Raw genomic sequence first — 23,876 nt, 5'->3', positions numbered from 1 at the left:
TATGTTATAAAAAATATATTTAAAAATAATAATAGGATGTGTTGGGGGAAAAACACACCAAATGTAAGATAAGGACTATAATTAGTAGTAAAATTTTGACAATATTCTTTCATTATTTGTAACAAACTTCTTATGACAATGCAAAGTGTTGGTGGAGGGTTGATGTATGCATGTTTGCTTTCTAAGTTCACAACTTTTACTTTACAATTAATTGTTTATGTATGTTCATATATAAATAACAAAAAGATAATAATAACAGGGAGGGTTGGATACATCAGGATCAGCAAAATCATCATGTAACAGATTTTAGTGAGGGTCATTTTATTAACTTCAGTGTCTCATATAACAGCCTTAATTAATACCCATGGTTTATATATTTTAGGGACCAAATCTCCCCACAGAAATAAAATGACTGCAATGAGAGTAAACCCCTTTAGGATTTGATGGAAAATATATTTTGCTCTATAAAGAATGTATTAGCCTCCCTGGCAACAAGGGATGACTACTGAGCACGAGCTGATGATGTAACTAGAAAAAGAACTTGAATAAAAGAGTCAACTCAGACCAGCAGTATATCTCAGCCTATATGTAATAACAGGTGTTAAAAACTGCTTTATGACTTTGGATAAAAGGGGGAAATGGCAAAAACAAATGAGTTTATATGGCTATGAGTCCCCAAAATACAGTAGGGGGGTCATCAGAGGGGTAACACTTATGCACGCCTCAGCAGGGTCCCCGAGACAGCCAAAGTAGATACAACCCCACGTACTGGTTCTCCTGAGGGCTACAGAGACCCACAGATTCTACAGTCATGGCAGATGGCTCTGGAGTTCAGTGCCATGTCAGTTGGCCCTACTTTGGAGTTTGTGTTCCTGGGTGTGATGGAGTTGGACTCAGATATGACCTTTCCAAACATGCCTCTTCTGTTACTTTTACTGGACCTGTGGTTGGCCCTGGGGTTGGTGTATACTCAGGAGACCTGAATCTCTGGGCTGTCCATGTGACAGCCAGGCCCTGAGCCTCAGCAGATTTGCAACTCCTACCATCTGGTTTATTGGACTTCCCCTGGTCTGCTAACAGGGAAGTGAAGAAGGTCAACCACCATACCAGGGAACCAAGAGCCCCTCAACCGCAAACAGAAGAATTTTATCCAGTATCTATGTGGAATATAAGCCCCCTCTTTATATAGAGGGGGAGTGGACATAACCATCCTAGGGTCCATAGGCTGGAGGAATAGAGTATGTATTAGAGTAGACTTACTAATATTCTACTATGGGACTATTGTGATTTTGTGATTAGTAATGGAAGAAATTATAGCATTGATACGGAGAAAGTGGCCAAAGTAGCTGCTGAGGAGAGGGAAAGGGAAGAAATATGATGTGGGGCATTTTCAGGACCTGGAGTTGTCCTGGATAGTACTGCAGGGACAGATGCTGGACATGGTATGTCCTGCCGTGACTCACTGGGTGGAATGGGGGAGAGTTAAACTACAATGTAAACCACTATCCATGTGTTGCAGCAGTGCTCCAAAATGTATTCACCAAATGCAATGAATGTGCCACTATGATGAAAGAGGTTGTTGATGTGGGAGTAGTGGGGTGAAGGGGGTGGGGGTATATGGGGACCTCATATTTTTTTAAAGTAACATTAAAAAAATAAAGAAAGAAGGAAAAAAGAAGAATGTAATATTAACATTGACCTATTAGTCATATTCAAGTTCATTCCTTAATCCCAAATGTTTTAGATAACAAGATACATATTTTGAAATTCTATAAAATGTAACATCCTAATGCAAGTAACAAAATCCTTGGACTCAAATTACAAAAGGATTATTACAAAATCCTTCCCTGTGAATTCTAGGTAAGAGAAAATTTCTTTTTATTTTTTTCTTTATAATAACATCCATTCATATTTAATTATTTAAATATTTATATTATTTTTTAATGGTTCCTAGAGTTCAAATCTTTAGTTATCTTTCTAGGTTTTCTGTAAGTTGAAGAGTGGATACATACATGAGACACAATACTGCAGTGGCTTTTTCCTATAACACAGAATGTCAAAACATATAGTAGGTCACATAGCATTACTTTTAAATAATACAGCAATGTGCTTTAAAAGTTAGTCCTTTTTTATCTGAATGAGTAAATGGTTACCAATTAATGTTTTAAAAAATAACAAAATTTCTTAAAAACCCTTTATATTGATGCTGCCATTATGGAATATTAACTAGTTTTTACTAAATTCCTGTAATGTGTATCTTCAGCAACTAACTCCTAATGTATTAATTATTAATGAGAATGAGAAAAAATAGCTGTGAAATGTAAAACAATTTGTTCTCTAAATCCAGTAAGTTCAAAGAATTATATTTTTGTAGGAATTGGAAAATTAAGAATAAAAATGCATTTTATTTTTATATTAATTTGTAAGTAGAGAGATAAACTTTCAAAAATCTTATACAAGGAATAAAAAATCATAGGAATGCATCAATTTAGATAAGAGAAAAACACTTAAATTCTACAAAATGATCTGTTTTGAATCATTTCCTTGTTAGTCTCTTCTTCAAAGAGAACATCTAAATTTACAGATATCAAAGCAATGTTTTTCAAAATGAGTGTGGTACTCAGGGTGGAGGGAGAATTAGGTGAGCAATAGTTGGGCAGAGTTATAAAGCTGGAAGAGCTGTTGTTATAAGCAGGAAATGAAGATGGAAATGGATAAGGTCAGAGAGAACTTAAAATGACACCCAAGGAATGTGAATCTATCTTAGAGATAGAAGGTTTCATGATTTTCTGGTAATAGCCTCTTTCTTCTGCCAATATCAGGAAACTATGCCTGCTGGTCTCCAGTAATTTTAAAAATAGCTTTTATAATGATCAAGGGAAGGTCAGGTTAAATGAGTAACTAATAGGGAGATCTTATGTGATAAGCTAAAAATATTGGGAGGAATCTCTGTGGAAACATGTTGAGCAAATTAATGGATAGGTATTTAAAAATCTCATAATTTGTTCACATTATGAGAGTTTGGTCAGAAACCTAAAAGCATTAGACATCAAGAGAACCTTAAATCAAGAAGTGAATATACTCAGAAAAATGGAGAAAAAAATGATTTTTTGTTTCAGTTGTCTTAGAGAAAGTGCTCTGCAAGGTAGGCATAGGTTCAACACTGGCTGATGTAAATGTGAAGGTGATACACACAAATTATTTATTAAATAAATAGGTGGATATATATTTTCTGAGTTTCCAGGTATCTTTCATTAAAGATGAAATGTCTTAGCAGTCATACTTGGTTTTCTTTCAGCACTTCATACAATATATAAATTTACACATCTATTGTGCCATATTTTCAAATATAATTAAAATGTAATAGTATATAAAAATGTTCACTGGTAGAAAAAATAAATGTCCAGTGTAATTGTTTATGTTTGATTCATTTTGTTTTGTTTTGAGAGTTACTGGGGGTTGGGGAATTGAACCACGGCCTCGCATGTGGGAAGCCAGCGCTCAACCGCTGGATGGCATGGGCTCCCTGAGTTGTTTTGTTTTTGTTTTTTTTCCCCTTTGTTTTGCTTATTGTTTGTTTTTGTATTTTGTAGGAAGCACCAGTAACCAAAGCTGGGACCTCCCATGTGGGAAGCTCACATTCACCCACTTGAGCTACATATGCTCCTGATAATTATTTTTAAGGATACCATAAGGATATTCAATAGAAAACTGACATTGAGATTATTTAAAAATATTGCACCATGTATGGATATCCTATAATTATGCACTTCAATAAATTGATACACCAAATCAACTACTCTAAGAAATCTCTTGGTACTTATCAAAAATTCCTAAAACTCCTGATGAAATACCTTGAGGTCATAGATCCAAACTTTAGGAGATGTAATATCTCCTAAAATATATGTAACTGCAGTAAAAAGATAACAGAAGATTATTGAACAAACTCCTCTGACTGTCACACAAAAGAAGATTTGAAGGGAATTTAAGACATTCTAAGTTAGAATCTTGTTTCTCCATTATTTCTGTCTCAATAGGCAGGTTAGAGATGACAGAAGATAACCACTCTGTGACAAATGAATTTATCCTCAAAGGATTGACTGATGAACCAGGGTAGAAGATCATTCTGTTTGTAGTCTTCTTCACCATTTATATGATCACCATGGTGAGGATTCTTGGTCTGGTGGCATTGATCTATATGGACCATCGTCTTCACACTCCAATGTATATCTTTCTGGGAAACCTGGATCTGATGGACTCCTGCTGTTCTTGTGCTGTTACTCCCAAGAGGTTAGAGAACTTCTTTTCAAAAGACAGACTGATTTCCCTCTATGAATGCATGGTACAATTTTACTTTTTTGCCTTTTCTGAAACTATGGACTGCTTTCTTCTGGCAGCAATGGCCCATGACCTGTATGTGGCAATATGCAGCTCATTGCAGTACCACACCAGAATGTCAAAGAAACCCTGTGTTCAGATAACTGCAGGGGCCTTGCATAGGTGGAAATATGCATGTCATGATTCATGTGGGGTTTCTGTTTAGGTTAAACTTCTGTGTATCTTATATGAATCATTTTATTGTGATTTATTTCCGTTGTTCATTACTTATTGTGTTGACCCCTATATCAATGAACACGTACTACACATCTTTGCAGGTCCAATTAAAATCTTAACTAATATCACAGCCCTTATCTCTTATATTTACATCATTTTCACTGTTTTTAAAATGAAATCCACAAAAGGAAGAGGAAAAGACTTATCGACCTGTGCATCCCACCTCTCTGCCTCAATTTTGTATGGTTCTGTAACTTTTGTGTATTTTCAACCAAGTTCAGTCAATGAAGAAGACAAAGATATGGCTGTTGCTATTTTTTATACTCAAGTAATTCCTTTATTAAACCTTTTTATTTATAGTCTAAGAAATAAGGAAGTAATAAGTGTTGTAAAAACTTTACAAAACTTTACTTTATTGTGAAGAATAAATCTCAGAACATACTGAAATAAATTTCAGTCACTTTGACAGATTTTAATATGTCAATTTTTTCAAAGGCAAGGGATATTGAGAAAATGTAAAGTGGCCATTTTGTAAGTAAAATTTAAATCATTAAATTTACTTCATATAAAAGTGAGGTAATCATTGAATAAATATGTGCATTGAGAAAGAATGGTTTCCACTAATATATATTTCAATGTCTAAGATAATTGAATACATCAATTACCATTAAATGATTACTCCTGTGTTCACATATTTTGTCAGAGTGCAATCAATTTCAATGTTCAATAAATTCAACAACCACTAAAAAAATTACAGTATATGCATATAACACTTTTGCTAAATATATGGAATCTTCATCTTTGAAACTAAAATCCATGTTCTCAAATATTAATCTCTTCTAAAACAATATCATCTCTCACATAAAATCTGTGCTTTTTAATTTTATTCTCTTTGGGGCTTTTTTGAGATTACGATTGAATATAGATTGATGAAAAACATGTATTCTCAAATTAATAACATTTACATTTGTTTTCATAATTATTTATCTTCTCAAGGTATCTGAAATAGAACATCTCTACAAGGGAGGATTTTCGCTATTTTATTGAAAATGAAATTACAGACGCTGAAATTCCTATGGATTTTTTTTCAGGCAGTTTGTTTAGTTTTTCAAGATGTATGATAATACAATTCCTGAATATATTAAGTGAAATTTTTGATCCCCTGATGTCATTTTCTTGTTTGTTATTAGGAATATCAACCTGCACTGTTTTCAGTGTAAATCACTATATTCATATCATTAGCATAAAGAGGGAGTTGCTGTGCAGGTATCTGAGCAAAAAAAATATTTATTGATCACTTAAAAGTGCAAAATAAAAAATTAACTTACACAAACACTACTATCAAGTAGGCATTAATTTAGAACTTTCACATATATTGCATATGCATAAATTGGGTATTATTTTTCATGTTTTTCCAAAATAAAACTCACACTAGGAAATATTTACTAGTTTATCCAAGTTCATCTGGGCTACCATTGAGTGGGGTTCGAATTTGGATCATTACTGCCATTCTTCCCAGCATTTCACAGTTGCATTCACAGTAGCTTAAAATGGAGTTAACCTCAAAATGTCTGCAATATAAGAAATATATTGAAAAACACTTGAATAAGAAGCAATGCAGACTATATACACACAATCTTAGATTGAGACAATGAAGATTAATAACCCGGGGTATTTAACTATAGTGGAATTAAAAGTAAATATGCCTTAAATAATGGAAATATTTTTGATATTTAAGGAAAAAGGGGACTAGTAGCACGAGCCTCATAGTCATGTTTATAGTAATGAGTTTGGTCTTTGGGGGTGTTGGACAGGGAATAGCACAATGGATGGAAAAGCTGGCAGAGCTCCTACTGGAAGTAGTTGGTGAATGTGAGAAAAAGGATGGTAGTAGATTAGGTTACTATAAATTATAAATCATGCAGTGCGGCAGTGCTTCAAAATGTATTCACCAAATGCAATGAATGTGCCACAATGATGAAAGAGGCTGTCAATGTTTGAGGAATGGGAAGGCGGGGGTTGGGATATATGGGAATCTCTTATATTTTTTAATGTAACATTTTTTGTGATCTATGTATCTTCAAAAAATACAATAAGTTCTTTAAAAAAAATCTTATTTTACCTTAGAAACGTCACACATTGAAGTATTCCTCTCAACAGAGAAATATGTTTGCAATTTTAGAATGTGATCTGGCATTTGATTGGAAAGAGATACTGTAATCAATGAGGTTAACCACATTAATTCACATAATACATGCAGAAAAGAAGACCCTGCAAGAAGAGGGGTGCATAGATAAAAACACATTTAAAAAAGGAAAAATATTCATTCACATTTTCAGATATTTCCAATTTTCAACTTTAATTATTGAATCATTTGGGGATAAAATTTTGTTTAAGGACCCAAAATAAGTGTCCACTGCTAGTCAGAGATTTATCATAACGTAAGTGAGAGTTTGATGTAATTGCATAAAAACATCAGAGGTGGTTTATGAAGAACTAAGTAAACAATTCTAAAATCTGTCAGGTAGATAAGCCAAGAAAATATTGAAAGAGACTGATTTAAATATAAGAAATGAAAATGTGTGATAAAGCTACAGTAATAAAAGTAAACATTATATTAGTTTAAGAATCAAAGAAGAAAAATGTTGTCTAGAAGTCAATCCAAAGATATGGTAAGAATAATATAAAAAATGAAACAATAGATTTCTGGGAATATCACACCAGAGGTGCTTCAGATAGTTCTGGGTGTTTGCTATCTGCCCTGTGGGCAAGCTGACTTTTTGAGTTCCTTACTCTTCTGCCTTCATCCCCCTAACCCCTCTTTCATGTATTTTTTAAGAAAATATTTACTTTGTAGTTCCCACGCACTTTCCATTTAAGAGGCTAAATTTATAAAAATCTAGCTAGACTTATTGACAACTTAACTTGAATAGGATACAAAATCTTTGAACATATAACCTTCTGTCCTCCTGATTTATGTTACTTTTTTTTTCACAGCTAAAAAAGTTTATTCATATGGCCACAAAGTGACCTCTAGTTTAAAGTCCAAAACATTTAAATGAAGTCCATTTAAGTTTTCTTTTCTTTTCAAAGGAATACTGTAAAATAATCACATTATTTTAGTTCTTGAGCCAACAAGTGCACACAAATGTTCTTATACAGTTAAAATTAGAAGACCAATTTCAGTGTGCCAAAGATAACAGCGTTCAGTTGACTTTGCAGAGTTCACGGAAAGAAATTTAGAGATTTCTTAGAGAAGTGACCAAGTTCCGAGTTATTCCTACAACAGGGGCAGGATCCACTCCCTATTTCAGAGTTGCTCTGTGACAGCTATATCATCTTCATCTTCTCACCTAGGTTCATCAGTTTTCTTTGTGGCTTTCCTGGCAGGGGCGGGCCTGCTTAGTCCCGCAGTGGTTGCCCCTGCCAGACCGGGAAGGGCTCCCCCAGTCGCTGCTGCTGGCGCCAGCAGGAGCGCGGCCAGGTGTGCAGGGAGGCTGCAGGTGGAGCCCACCTGCACCTGTCTGTGCCGCTCCCTGGGAGGTTCACCTTGGGGCTCAGCTCACTCCTCGACTTCTCTTTCATGGGCACCAGGGTCTCCAGTAACTCGGGTCCCCGCAGGAAGCCCCTCTCTGGCAGCCCCAGCCTGCGGCTCCTGCACCTTGCTCTATTGCGCCTGCGCCACCAGGCTCCTCTGCAGGTTTTGCCTCTTGGCCCCAGGGGGCGGGGGAGCGTCGTGGAGCAGCAGAGCTGAGAGCCCCCAGCCATGGCAGCCCCGCGACCTGCGCCTGGGCAGCTCTGCCCCTACACCCCCAGCCGCTGGTGGGCCAAGCTGAGGAGCCCGAGGTGCTGTTTAGTGCTTGATCTTCCTGTGCAGACCCTGCTGAGTTCCTGGGTGACTCCTGCTCCTCCTGTTCAAGACCCCGCAGACAAGCTGCAGGGGTTGCTGTGCCGGCAGGTTCAGGAGTTTGCAGACCGATTCAAGTAACTCTTGGTCTGTAGGGTCCTGTGGAATCTTTGATATCAGGATGATGGTGGCCTCACGCAAGGAATAAGGAAATTCTCTCACCTTCTATATTTATATTTGGAAGAGTTTGAAAACTATTAGTTTTGAATTATTCTGTATATTTTTAGTATAATTAACCAAGGAAGCCATCTGGTCCTGGACTCTTCTGGGTGGGGAAATTTTTGATGTTCGTTCAATCTCTTGTTAGAGGTCTGATCTTATTTTCTATTTATTCTTCAGTCCGTTTTGGTAGTTTGTATGCTTGTAGGAAGTTGTCTGTTCTACCTAAGTTACCTAGTTTGTTGTACTATTGTTCATGATATTCTTTTACTGACCTTTTACTCCTCTAAAGTCTGTAGCTTGAGTGTAGTTCATAATTTTCACTGAGCTGTGAATTTTCAGTTTCCTCTCTCTTTGGCAGGAAGTTCAGGCGCAGCGTGCAGCGGCAAGGGAGGCTCGGCTGGGCCTGGCTCGGCTCCGCTCAATAAGGTTTGGCTAAGCTTGGCAAACAGTTGACTTCATTTTCTTACTACCATGTCTTCAGGTCAAGAGGTTCTTTCAAGTCCCAGATGTGAAAATTCTTGTCCCCAGTATGAGAAGTAGGAAGATTCCATAAATTGTGGAGATAGTGGGGAGGGCAGAGAACTCAAAAGATTCAGCAGGTGCCTTTTTCTGTCTTTCCTATCTCCAGAGTCCTCAGCAGTGGCCTTCAGATTCTGTTCTCATCACCAGAAACTGGAGGACAGGGCAGCGGGCGGCCCATGGGGGTCTCCTGGGCTGACATGGGGCCTGAGACTGCCGGGATGGAGGGGATGGCGGGAGTCCTCTGATTTATGTTTCTTTTTACACAGATAGCATATGTCTGCTTTGTGCTCAAAATCATAGAATTATGAATATATTTGATACATTTGTAGTTTTGATCATGTCAAAATAAAAAGTGGACATTCACAGAAAGAACACATTAATACTGACATCTGTACTCTGTATTTACCTCTTAAATGTGTTTATATTCCTGGTATTCTAAATGCAAATACTATGAAATGGGGTAAATTTGAACAATGGAAATGTATTTACTCATGGTTATGAGCCAGGAAAATGTTCAAATCAAGACAATTATCAAGATGATCCTTTCTTCTTGATGACAAGCCACTGGCAATGATTTTCTCCTCTGCCAAATGACAAAGCTGCTATCAGTATCTGCTGGCCTCTCCCTTCTCTTCTGGGTTTTGTTGATTTCGGTTTCTTGCTTCCATGATTTCATTTGTTTCTCTCTGTATGCATTGCATTTATAAAGTACTCCATTAAAAGTCTATGATGCATCCTGAGTAGGTGGATCACAACTTATAAAAAATTGAAATAACCTCATCAAAATGCCCTACTTAGAATGAGTTCACCCCCATAAGAATGGAATAGATTTAAGACCATGTTTTTCTAGGGTACATACAGACTAAAACCACCACACTTTAGGCTCTGGACAACAAAAAAGACATGTTCTTTTATGTACAAATTGCATGTATTATATCACAATATCCCAGAACCTTAAGTCATTTACAATACTATGGAACAAGTCTCATCAACACTATACATTATGTCCAAACCAATAAAATCGTGTGGAGAAAACTGTAAAATATAATGTGAACTATAGTTCAAGGGTAGTAGTAGCAATGCTTCAATATGTGCTCATCAACTGTAGCAGACGTACCACACTAGGAAATACGTTAGGTGGGAAAGAAGGGAAGGGTAGAGAATGAGGTATATGGGAATCTCCTATATTTTTGATGGAACATTTATGTAATCTAAAGCTTCATAAAAACATGTGTAATTTTTAAAAAATCAGTTAGAGGAATGTCTATCCTGAGGTCCAATTTTTCACTGTCTATGAACCTGTGAAACCTAGAGAACAAGTTATCTGATTCCATTATACAATGGAGAAACAATCATAGGATAAACATTTCCATTTCCATAGGGAATAATTGGATGGCAAACAGGAGTCCTGCACAGTTCAGAAACACAATAGGACTTGATTCTTTAGATTTCAAGATCTGAGAGTCATCTAGAGAATGATGTTGTGTGCTCCAAGCCTTATGGACTGGCCAATTCCAACCTTCCAACTATGTGTGCAGTGGTCTTATCCTTACCAAACACTGGAGTGAAGGCCTCAACCTCTTTGAGAATCAGGTTGGGAACTAAGCTCTCTACAAACCCTCGATACAGGCTCTACCCTCTGGGAACACTGGATGACAACATTGTTTCTGAACTATGGGTAGAAGACGGAGTCACCCTTTCCATAAACATGAATGGGCTGATTCTCTTGGCCAGAGAAGATGCTATCAGTCCATACCTCAGCTTCCATGGTTCTGCCCTTGAAGTCATTTTTCCCGTCAATATCTCCCTTTTACTCCAGTCTGGCAGTGATTCCACTCTTACAGGTCTTACAAAGAACTTGTCAGTTTTGTAAGCAGGACACAGGTTTCCAAACCATCATACAGTAGCACTTTCCACAGATCCTTTGTGCATAAGGGCATCTCCAATACTTACTTCACTAAAATGGATGACTGGATCCATGTTTAGTTAAACCCTCAGATGGAGCACTATTTTCTGGGGAATCACTTTCCAGAAGTTCAGAATTTTCCCAACCATCAATTTCAGGTTTCATTATACCTATGAGTTTAGTTCTCAGCTTATCCCTTTCGTTTTGCATTTTAATATAACTTGCAAGATGAAACTAGGGTGCACTTCCTGAGTTAGTTTGGAAATCTCAACTAGTGTTTCCCTGATAACTTCAGATCACTGAAGTTAGCCTTCCTAAAATCATTAATCATAATATATATTAATGAATATATATAGCACATGATTCATAATGTATACTCAGTAAACATTTTAAAACATATTAATGAAAGCACTGTAGTTTAATTTTATATATTTTAACAGTACTGGTTTACCAACTTGTATCATTTCATTGGACATTTTTATTTCTACTGCTCATTTTCACTTAGAGTTTCACTCTTTCTGGTTTTATTTATACCACTATTTACAGAGAAAATCAATTAAAATATTATGGCTATTTGTGGCAAGCAATTTTTAGCATATTTGTAGTCTACTGATAGTTTTCTTGTGGGAATAATTGATGATTATTTTAATTTTATATACCCAGTTACTAGTATTTTCTGAGATTTCTTTTATGTTTTTTTTAAAAATTTCTTATCATATTCTTGTCTATTAATCAATACCCTTATTTCTTTTTCATTTTATAATCTCTTATTTTTCTTTTCCATCTTCCTCCTTCATTGAGTTTTTTACTCATTAATAACATTTTATATTGTAAAATAATATGTGCATATTCTATGTTAAATGCAATATATTATAAACATTAATTTCACCTGTTTCATTTTATTTTCTTAAATACAGTGACTTTAGGTATGTGGCTCATATTTGTTGCTCACTTTTCTATTTCCATTGTCAGGGCTGGTCTATCATCCATTCATCAGCACCATCCCTAAGTTCCAATGGGTCTGTTCAATTCAATGAATAACTCAGGTGCAGGGTACCACCAAAGATAGAAATGTTCTCATAATATAGCTGCATATTAGAATCACTGGTGAGCTTCTAAAAGTTCCCTTCCATGCTCACCCTAAACAGATTATACAGAATCACCAGACATGTGACTCAGACATCAATGTCCTCTTCTATTGTGAACACATTAATTGCTACACATTAATAAAGTATAAGTCCATCCAAAGTGTACAATCAGTGATACTTATTGTAATCATATATTTATGAATTCATTTCATTCTCAGAAAACTTTCATTATTCCAATAATAAGAGTAAAGGAAAAGCAAACTAATTCATCAACTCTAAATCTCTCTATGATTCCCCTGCCATGTATAGCAGCACTTCTTTTTCCTTCTCTCTAGTATATTGCTTTTTGTTTTGTAAAAACATTCTTCTATATGCAATATAACCCATAGACATGTTTACATGGGGTTTAACTCTTTTACACAGTTACATTAAAATTTTTAGCTATCCTTCTAGTAATACACATAATGTTAGACTTTCCCTTTAAACCACTGTCACACCCATATTATAGCTCTGCTAGCTACAAACACCATGATATACTTTCACCATTTCGTTTCATTTCCAAAGATTTATAAATAACCTTTTTCTGTTTTTATTATCTCTTTTAAAGATATATAAATGACACAAAATGTTGTATTAAAAAATATGAGATTCCCATAAACCCCATTCCCCACATCCCCCACTCATTCCGCATCTACAACTTTTTTCATTAGTATGGTACACTCCTTGCATTTGATGAATACATTGTGGAGCACTGCTACACAGAATGAATTATAGTTTATGTTGTAGTTTACACTCTCTCCCAGTTCATTCAGTGAGTTATGGCAGAACACATAATGTCCTGAATTAGTCCCTGCAATACCATTGAGGACAGCTCCAAGCCCCCAAAATGCCCAAATATCATACCTCTTTTTCCTTCTCCTTGCCTTCAGCAAACCCTATGGCCAATGTCTCCACAACAATAATATAATTTCTTCCATTGTTAGAATCACAATAATTCTATAGTAGAATACCAGTAATTCCACTCTAATTCATATTTTATTTGTCTAACCTGAGGACCCTGGGATGGTGATGTCCCTTCCACCTCTAAACTGAAAGGGGGATTAGGTCCAACAATACTGATGAATGGAATTCTCCTGCTTGCAGCTGTAGATTCTTGGTTCCCTGGTGTGATGGTTGACCATCCTTACCTCCCTGCCAGCTGACCTGGTAAGTCCTACGAACCAGAGAATAGGTATTGCAACACTGATGAAGCTCAAGACCATGCTGACACATAGACAGTCCAGAGATTCAAGTCTCCTGAGCATACATCAACCCCAGTGTCAACCTCAGGTTCAGTAAAGGTGACAGAAGAGGCATGCACTGAGAAGTCACATCTGAGTCCAGCTCCATCACACTCTGGAGCACAAGTTCCAAAGTAGGGCCCAATGGCAAGGCACTGAGCTCCAGAGCCATCTGTCATGACTGTAGGACCTGGGTGTCTCTGCTGCCCTCAGGAGCACTGTTACCAGGACCTGTATCTACTTTGGCTTTCTCAGAGATCCTGCTGAAATGTGTGTAAGCAGGACCCCTCTGATGGCCTCCCTACTCATTTTGAAGACTCTTAGCCATATAAACTCATTTGTCTTTACCATTTCCCCCTTTTATTCAAAGTCTTTTTCTAATTGCATTACCAGCTGGTGCTTGGTAGTAATGCCTCAGTGCCAGGGAGGCTTATCAGGGGGATTCATGTCCCATGCTGGGGGCAGAGGGGGAGAAGGTAATCCATCTATATACTGAATTTGGCTTAGAGAGTGGCCACACCTGACAAACATGCAGGCTCCAGGAGCAACACCTAGGCATCCTGCAGCTTTAGGCCTTGCTGAAATTTCAAGCACACAGGCTCATAGGCATAGTCATCAGAATCATTGTACCATCCTTTTTCACTGCTCTTTGCCCATATACTTGCGTGATTATTACTGCACCATTGTGGAGTGTGGCAGAGTTTCCCAGAATGGGACCTCAGCACTCCCTCAGTTGTCATGTGAAAATCTACCCCCTATGTCTATACCCAAAGAACATATACACCCTATATGTGAGCTCTGAAGAATTCCTCTCACCCATGAATCCCCCATTAATGACACCCCACATCAGTGCTCCTCCCCTGCCATAGTTGAACCCATCTGTGATCCAAAACTTCTTAAAAAATGAAGTCTAATATATTGTCAAATTCAATTAATAGTAATTCAATGAAATAGTAATGATAAGTTTAAAGATTATAAATAGAATATATAATAATTTTTTAAAACTAAAGTAAAAAATAAATTGGGGTTTTAAAAAATGAAAAATACTATAAAATTTCTTCAATGTTTTGTCTTTCATCACTGTCATAGGTGTTGCCTTGTATGAACTGTGGCAAGACAATATCTTCCATTTCTTCCTCAGTGTCTATATCCTTTTTTTTTCCATTATGTCTTCAAAAAAGCTTTAGGTAACAGTGAAGTCACATATAGAATATAAGGAACTCCCATATACCAAACATCAAATCCTTTTCCCCCTTCCCCAGAAATGATCTTTTTACATGTGGATGTTACATTTGCTGCAACTGATGTGCAGTTACTGAAACATAGCTACTAACTATGGTTCCATTACGGTTCGCATTTTAGACTATACGCCTTTATAAATTTTCATGATATTTAACATGGCCTGTAACCAACATTGCAGGATCATGCAGAACACTTCCATTGCCCCCCATTTATACCCTCTTCCACCTATTCTATTCCTCTCTCCCCATCCCCTCAAGGCCCACAGTGACAACCAAGCTTCACTGCTTGAAGGACAAGATTTGTAGATACTTGTAACATACTGTCATTCCCACTGGGAGCCACCCATGCTTTCATGAGACACCCTTCCCTCTGTTTGAGAACATCAGTCCTTCCCAGGGTGGGGCATAACACCTTCCCGTGCATCGTATGGTCTCCATCCACTGATATAACACACTAGGACATGACGAGCACTCACACACTCCCTGGAAGCCTGCCCTGGGTGCACTGTGTGCCAGAAGACCCCATTAAACACCTTATACCAGTAACCCTCCCTTATTATATTTTCTAAAGAATTTTCTCAACATTAAAGTTTGGAATACATATCCGACAAGCCTCTATGTGCACTTTCTCTCCCCCAACCCTCCCCCCAATTCCTTGGACCATCTGATCCATTCTTCTAACCCTAATCCCCCTCACACCTGCAAAGCATAACCCAATAATATCCCTTTGACCCAGTCTTACCTTTTCAGTGCACAACTACTTACCTACACTTTATCATAAATTTTGTCCATGTGAGCATTGGCTCACAACCTTCCTCTCTCCCCATATTTCCTGTAAGCCTATCTTCTAGCCTCTAGCTTTCTGAGACAGCTTGATTTGCTTAACCATATCAGAGAGGCCATGTAGTATTCATCCTTCAATGCCTAGCTTTCTTCAGCCAACATAAGATTTTCAAGGTTATCTCACGTGTTAGTACTGTATTCCTTCTTACAGCTGTGTAGTATCCCATTGTATGTATATACCACATTCTCTTTATCCATTCATCTGTTGATGGGAATTTGGGTTGATTCCAACTTTTGACAAAGGTGAACAATGTGCTATGAATGTTGGTGCGCATATATCATTTCATGTCCTTGTTTTCAGTTCTTCTGTATATATACCCAGCAGTGGAAGTGCTGGGTCATATGGTAAATCTATACCTAATTTTTTGAGGAACCAAAACACTGTCCTCCAGAATGGCTGGATCCTTCTAAATTCCCACCAGCAGTGGATGAGTGTTCCCATTCCTCCACATGCTTTCCAATAAGAGTAGTCCTCTTTATTTTTTAATAGCCACCAGTCTAATGGATGTAACATGGTATCTCATTGTATTTTGATTTGCATTTCCCTTATAGCTAATGATGTTGAGCATCTTTTCATGTGCTTTTTAGCCATTTGTATTTTTTCTTTGGAGAAGCATCTGTTCAAATCTCTTGTCTATTTAAAAAAATGTTTTTTGCCTTTTTATTTTTGAGATATATGATTTCATTATATAAGCCATTTATTGGGCTACTGTCAGGTATATGGTTACCAAATATTTTCTCCCATGGGGTAGGCTGTCTTTTCACTTTCTTGATAAACTCCTTTGAGATGCAAAGGCTTTAATTCTGAGGCAGTCCTGTTTATCTATTTTTTATTTTGCTGCTCGTGCTTTTGGTGTGAAGTTCATGAAGCCATTTCCAATTACAATACAAGGTCCTGCAGATGTTTCCCTACATTGTTTTCCATGGTCTTTGTTGTCATGGCTCTTATATTTATATCTTTGCTCCATCTTGAGTTAATTATTTTATAAGATGTAAGATGGTAATCCTCTTTCATTCTTTTTCATATGGATATCCAATTCTCCAAGCACCATTTGTTGAAGAGACCATTCTCTCCCAGTTGATTGGGCTTGGTGGCCTTTTGGAATATCAGATGATTGTATATTCAAGAATCTATATCAGAATTCTCAATTCAGTTTTATTAGTCAGTATGTATATCCTTTTACCAGTATCATGCTATTTTGACCACTATAGCTTTGTAGTATGTTTTGAAGTCAGGTATTGTGATTCCTCAAATTTCATTTTTCATTTTCAATATGTCTTTGGCTATTCGAGGCCTCTATCCCTTCCAAATAAATTTCATAGTTAATTTTTCCAGTTCATTAAAAAATGCTGTTGATTTTTATTGGGATTGCATTAAATCTGTAGATCAGTTTGGGTAGAATAGACCTCTTAATGTTATTTAGTCTTCTTATCCATGAACAGGGAATATTCTTCCATTTATTTAAGCTTTCTTTGATTTCCTTGAACAGTGTTTTTTCAGATTCTGTGTATGAGTCTTTTATATCTTTTGATTTATTCCCAGGCATTTGATTTATTTACTTATTGCTGTAAATGGTATTTTTTTTCTTGATTATCTCCTCAGATTCCTAACTGTTGGTGTACAGAAATGCTACTGATTTTTTAACACCAATCTTGTGTCCTGATACTTTAAGGAACTCATTTATATGTTCTAGAAGCTTTGTTGTAGATTTCTCAGGGCTTTCTATGTATAGGATCATGTCGTCAGCATGATTCCCAGCTTCATTCCAGTGTGGTCAGATAAATTATTTTGTATGATTTCAAACTTTCTGAATTCATTGAGACTTTCTCTGTGGCCTAGCATGTGGTTTATCTTGGAGAATGACCCATTTGTGCTTGAGAAGACTATATATCTTGCTGTATTTGAGTGTACTGTTCTGTATATGTCTACTAGGTCCAGATCCTATAATACATAATTCAAAGTTTTGTTTCTTTATTAATACTATGTTGAGATATTCTGTCTAATGGTGATAATGGTGTATTAAAGTCACGTAGTATAATTGCACAGGCATCTATTTCTCCACTTAGTTTTTCCAGTGTTTGCCTCACGTATTTGGAGGTGCTCTCTTTAAGAGCATAAATGTTTATGACTGTTCTTCTTGAAAATTGTCCCTTGAACTAATATGTAGTGTCCATCTTTGTCTCTCACAGTAGTTTTGCACTTAAAGTCTATTTTGTCTGATATTAGTATAGCTAATCTTGCCCTTCTTTGATTATTGTTTGCTTATAAAGACTGTTTCCCAGCCATTAACTTTCAAACTTCTTGAATCCCTGAGTCCAACATGGGTTTCTTGTAGACAGTATATAGATGGGTCATATTTCCTTATCCTTTCTGTCCATCTGGGTCTCTTGAGAGGTGAGTTTATTTCATTGACCATCAATCTTATTATTTTCAAGGAATTACTTATATTAGTCATATTTTCTTTGGATTTGTGCATGACATATGTTGCTTTTATTTCTCTTTTTCTCTTTTTGATGTTCTTACACTCTCCTCCAACTTTGTCTCTGTTTTTTCTTTTCCTCCTGCAGAACTTGCTGTAGTATTTCTTAAAGGGCAGGTTTCTTACTAGCAAACTCTCTTAGTTTCTGTTCATTTGTTAATATTTTGCTGGATAAAGTATTCTTGGCTGGATTTTTTTTTCTTTTAGTACCTAGACTATGTCTTACCACTGCCTTCTTACTTCCATTTTTTCTGATGATAAATCAGCACTTAATCTTATTGAGCTTCCCTTGTATATGATATTTCTCATTTCCTTTGCTATCTTCAGTGTTTCTCTTTGTTTTGAGCATTGGATCATTTGACAAGTACATGTCTTGGGGTAGGCCTGTTGTGATTTATGCTGTTTGGAGTGCATTTTGACTTCCTGGACATGTACATCCATTTCCTTCAATTGGTTTGTGAAGTTTCAGCCATTATTTCCTCCAACACCCCTTCTGCCCTCTTTTCCTTCTCTTCTCCTTCTGGGATGTCTATAATGCATATGTTTGTGTGTTTTGTGTTGTCTTTCAAATCTCTAAGTCCTTGCTGTGTTTTATCTTTCTATCAATCAATTCTACTCTGTTTGATTTCAGACGTACTGTCTTCCACATCAATAATTATTTCCTCTGCCTCTTCAAATCCTGTTATTTGCTGAGAGTTTATTTTTGATTTCTTGGATTGTGCTATCCATCATCATCGTATCAGTTATATTTTTCCATATGTTTACAATTTCTTCAGTATGCTCTCCAAGTATTTCTTAATATCCTTAATCTCTTCCTTCACTTCACTAATTTACTCCATGATATTTGTTGGAGAGCTTCGATTAGCTGTTTGATGTTCTGCTCCTCTTCCTGGTTTTTAGTTTGTTCATTGGATTGGGCCATGTCTTCCTGATTATTACTATGGTTTGTAATTTTTTGTTGCTTTCTGCTCATCATTTTATCTTGATATATTTATTCAGTTGAGTAGGTTCTCCCTCTAGCCTCGGGTTTTATTTAGGTGCTGTATTTGTGTGTGTGTATTAAGCTTTCTCTTTGACACGTTTTTCTTCTTATTCCATTTCCTTATTGCCTAGGTTCCCTTGAAGGAAGAAAATTACAGTCTGGGAGAGTAAAAGAGGTAAGAGAAGAAAAGATATAATACCAGTATTGATAGAAAATGTTTGCAGAAGAACCATAAAATACCTAGGAGAATGAATATTAAACTCATGTAAGCACTAAAGAGTTATAGGAATAAACAAAGGGAGTACCTACAATGAAATGGGAAACTGAATATAGAGAAAATATAGTATGAATTAAAAGACCAGTATGATCAGGAGGGAGGGAGAGAGAAAAGAAATGACAATAACATAAAGAGTTAATAAAAGATAGAAAACAGAATTGAAGTGTTAGAAATAAAAAGCAAGAAAAATTGGGGGCTAATCAAAGAGAAGTGGAATGTAAGAGTAACAACATAAAGTAGAAGATAGAAAGATGTAGGAAGGAAAAGAAATAGTGTTGGTAACCAAAATCAGTGCACACAGAAAAGAGGAAATTAAGGACAAGGAGGCACAGCAAACAAGAAACAAGCCAGCAACACTTCTTCCTGGTTTCTCCTTAAGCAAGCTGGTATGCTCCTCAGAGTTCAGAAAATGTTGTCCAGAAAATTGAAATCACACTCCTTGGACCCCTCTGCACCCTTCACCAGAAACCTCCCACTCTTGGAGTTTGTCCAAGACCAGCAGAGTTTGGACAATGCTGGGGTTCAGGGTTTGGGGTACACCATGTTTGGGGAACATGGGTTTAAGAAATGCAGGGTTTGGGAATATAGGTTCAGGGATCATCGGTTCTGGGAATGTGCTTTCAGGAATGTGGTTCTGGAAACAAGGGATTTAGGGAATGTGGGTTTGGGGATCATGGGTTCAGGAAATGCTGCTGTGTGACTGACAGGGGTCAGGGATTGCCACAATTACCTGCCCTAAGTCAGGGGCTTAGCCATCCCACAACTGCAGCCACAAGCACCTAGTAACCTCAGTTTTACCTTCGACAATCACTCTTTTTGTCACATTCTCTCCAGATCAATGTCCAAATGCCTCCTGTTTTCTGGGTTCCCAAAACAGCTCATTCAGGCAGGATTTTGTCCCCACTCAGCCGTTTTTTATAGGAGAGATGAGGTGAGTGCACTTACTCAATGCCATCTTGCCCCACCTCTCTTATAAAGAAAATTTTTAACAAGTATGCACAGATTAACCTTCATCTTTCTATTCTCAACTCACCTTCTGTTTCCTGATGACCTATATTCTAATTATTAACTTGCTGATTTTGCACAGTATATTTAGTTCATAATAGCACAGTCATGCAGTAATTGTCCTTTTCTGTCTGGCTTGTTTCACTCAACATTATGCCCTCTAGGTTTATCCATGTTGTCATAAGCGTCATGAATTCATTCCTTCTTACCACTGCATAATATCCCATCATATGTATATACCACATTTTTTCCCACTTATCCGTTGATGGACATATGAGTACTTTCCATCTTTTGGCTAATGTGAATAGCGCACCTAGGAACATCAGTGTGCTGATGTCTTTTTGTGTCTCTGCTCTCAGTTCTTCTGGGTATATACCTAGCAAAGGTATTGCCAGGTCATATAGCAAGACCATGTTCAGTTTCTTTGGAAACTGCCAAACGGTCCTCCACAGTGGATGTTCCATTCTACATTCCCACAAATGAAAATAAGCTTTCTTACCTCTTCATTCATCTCCATCATTTACATTTTTCCAGCATTTTAATAGTGGCCAGTCTAAGAGGTGTGAAACAATTCTCATTTAATTTTAATTTAGATTTCCCTAATTGTCAGTGATGTTGAACATTTTTTCATATTTTACTTTGCCATTTGTATTTCTTCTTTAGCCTATTGTCTTTACAAGTCTTTTGCCTATTTTTAAAATCTGATAGCTTGGCCTTTTTATTTTTGAGTTGTACATTCTTTTTGTATTTCATGGATATTAAACAATTATTGGATATTGTGATTGTGAAATATTTTTTGAGTTGTACATTCTCTTTGTATTTCATGGATATTAAACAATTATTGGATATTGTGATTGTGAAATATTTTCTCACAGAGAGTCAGCTGCCTTTTCACCCTTTTGACAAAGTCTTTTCAGGTGCAAAAGTGTTTGGTTTTGAGGAGGTCCCTTTTTATTGATTGTTTTCCTTTTGCTCATGCTTTGGTTGTAAGGTTTAAGAAACTACCACCTACCACAAGATCTTAAAGATGTTTTCCTACATTTTCTTCTAAGAGTTTTATGATTCTTGTTTCTATATGTAGGTCTTTCATCCATTTTGAGTTAATTTTTGAATAAGATGTGAGTTACGGGTCCTCTTTCTGTCTTTTGGATATGGCTATCATGTTCTTTTGATAGTAGTCATATTGTACTTGTCACTTGATTCTTCCTTGAATTTATTTAGTAACTGAGATGAGGTAAAAATTTAAATTAATATGAGCTTATTTCTGCATATATAATCTGCAGCTTTAGTTTAATAAGCATCCAAGGAAGATTTATTTGAGAACCTCACAAAATAATTTGTTTATTTTCTAGAATTCCTGGAATTTTTGAAATAAAATATTCAATATAACATGTAGCCTGGTTTATGCATGATGCAATTTAATATATAATTATACTGACCATATTATATATTACTATATATGATTATAATTTAAAACATATGTTAAACTTCAAATAATTGAGTTTAGTTTTATGAAAAAATCATTGGATAGATCTATGGAGCATATCCAATTAGCCAAAGTAAACTCCCATAAGAATTAGTAGTGTACACTAATCAATGTGGAAATATTTGTTTCAGGAATGGCCCTGGTTATTTAGGTTAACTATTTAAGTCTTCATTTATGTAAAATTTATAAACATCATACATTCAGAGATAAAAAATGCCATTTGTATTTCTCTATTATCAATTAATAGCTATCATGGTGATAAATGCACAATGCAAGAAGTAAAAAATACACTAGAAGCCCAAAACAACACATTTAAAGATGCAAAAGAAATAATCAGTGATGAGGATGACAGTACCTATGAAACCAGACAGATAGGACAGATAGATAAGAAGATAGAAAAAATCCATCAGGGACTTAGTGACTTTAATAACATGAAATGCACAAACATATGCATTATAGGCATTCCAAGGGAGAAGAGAAGGGAAGGAGCAGAAGGAGTGTTGAAGGAAATAATGGTTGAGAATTTCCTCATTTTATGAATGGACATGAATGTACATGTTCAGGAAGCACAGCTTACTCCAAACAATATAAATCATAACAGGCCAGCCTCAAAATATATACTTATCAAATAGTCAAATGATCAAAACAAAGAGAGAATACTGAAAGCAGCAAGGAAAGATATTCATCACATACTAGGGAAGCTAGATAAGCTTAAGAGCTGATTTCTCATATGAAAACTTGGAATCAAAAAGACAGTCAAATAACATAGTTAAGATTCTAAAAGAAAAAAAAGAACTTTCCAACCAAGAATCCTCTATCTAGAAAGTTAGCATTCAAAAATGAGGGAGGTAGGGCAAGATGGCATCCAAATGAGTGAACCCTCATCATCTCTCCTCCAAAAAACCTGCTGACTGGGGACAGAATCCTGCCTGAGTGGGCAGTTTTAGGAACCCACAAAGCAGATATCTCCGTACGTCAATCTGGAGAGACTGTGACCAAAGGAGTGCTTGCTCAAGGTGAAACTGTGGGTTTCTGACACTAGAGCTGGAAGCTGTAGAAAGGCAAAACCCCTAGGACTGATAGCTGCAGCATTCCCTGAACACCTCTGGTCACACGGTGATGTTCCTGAGCCCCATTTTCCTCAAACACGTGATCACTGAAAATATATTCCCTGAACTTTGCATTCCCCAAACTTTGCATTCCCCATAACCCACATTCCCCAAGCCTGCATTCTCGCAAGCCCACATTCCCTGAATACAGCAATCCCCAAACTCTAGGATTCCCCTAGCCCTTGGTCTTGGACAAATTCTGAGAGTGGGAGGGTTTTGGTGAGGGATGCAGAGGGGTCTGAGGAATAAAGATCCAATTGCTTGGCTCCCCATTTTTTTCAGCTTGGAGGAGCATGTCAGCTGGCTTGGGGAGAGGCTAAGAAGAGTGGAGAGGTGAATCTGCTGAGAGAGCCCAATTTACATCAATACCATGGGATAGGGAAACATGGTCTGGGAGAAGGTGGAGTCAGAAAATGAACTAGTCCTCATAGCACACCTAAGGTTGTGGGACAGTAGGATGTGCTTTGTAGGCCACTAATAGCATATTTAGGGGTCCTGGCATGGTGTGGGTGCTCTCTCTCAAAGAATCTAAGAGTCATTATTGTCTGTGGTGAGTTGGTTAATCAGGGTCTCATTTGAATTTCCGAGGGAAGCCCTCACAGGGCCTTCCTGTTGTGCTGCGAGAGAGGGAAGTGAAGAGAGAAAGGGGGAAGGATAGACTCCTAAGCCGTTTATTCAATTGCAAAGAGGATATCTTGCTTGAGGCCTTTTCTGGTCCCTTTTGTTGATTTGTTTTCTTGTCTGTCATTCCTCTTTATTCTGACACAGCCCTTTTTTTTTCTTTTTTCCCCTTTTTCCTTTTTTCTTCTTTCTTTTGACTATTAGGTGCTGTAGGCTGTGTTTCCTCTTCCTTGATTTTCTCTTTTCTGTGTGTACTGATTTTGACTACCAATGCTATTCCCTTTCCTTTACATCTTTCCATCTTCTACCATTTATTATTTCTCTTACATTCCACCTCTCTTTGTTTAGCCCCCAATATTTCTGACTTTGTATTTATAACACCTCTATTGAGTTTTCTATCTTTTATTAACTCT

The sequence above is a fragment of the Dasypus novemcinctus genome, chromosome 4 (assembly GCF_030445035.2).
Source record: "Dasypus novemcinctus isolate mDasNov1 chromosome 4, mDasNov1.1.hap2, whole genome shotgun sequence".
Taxonomy (NCBI): domain Eukaryota; kingdom Metazoa; phylum Chordata; class Mammalia; order Cingulata; family Dasypodidae; genus Dasypus; species Dasypus novemcinctus.
This window is presented reverse-complemented; position numbering follows the sequence as displayed.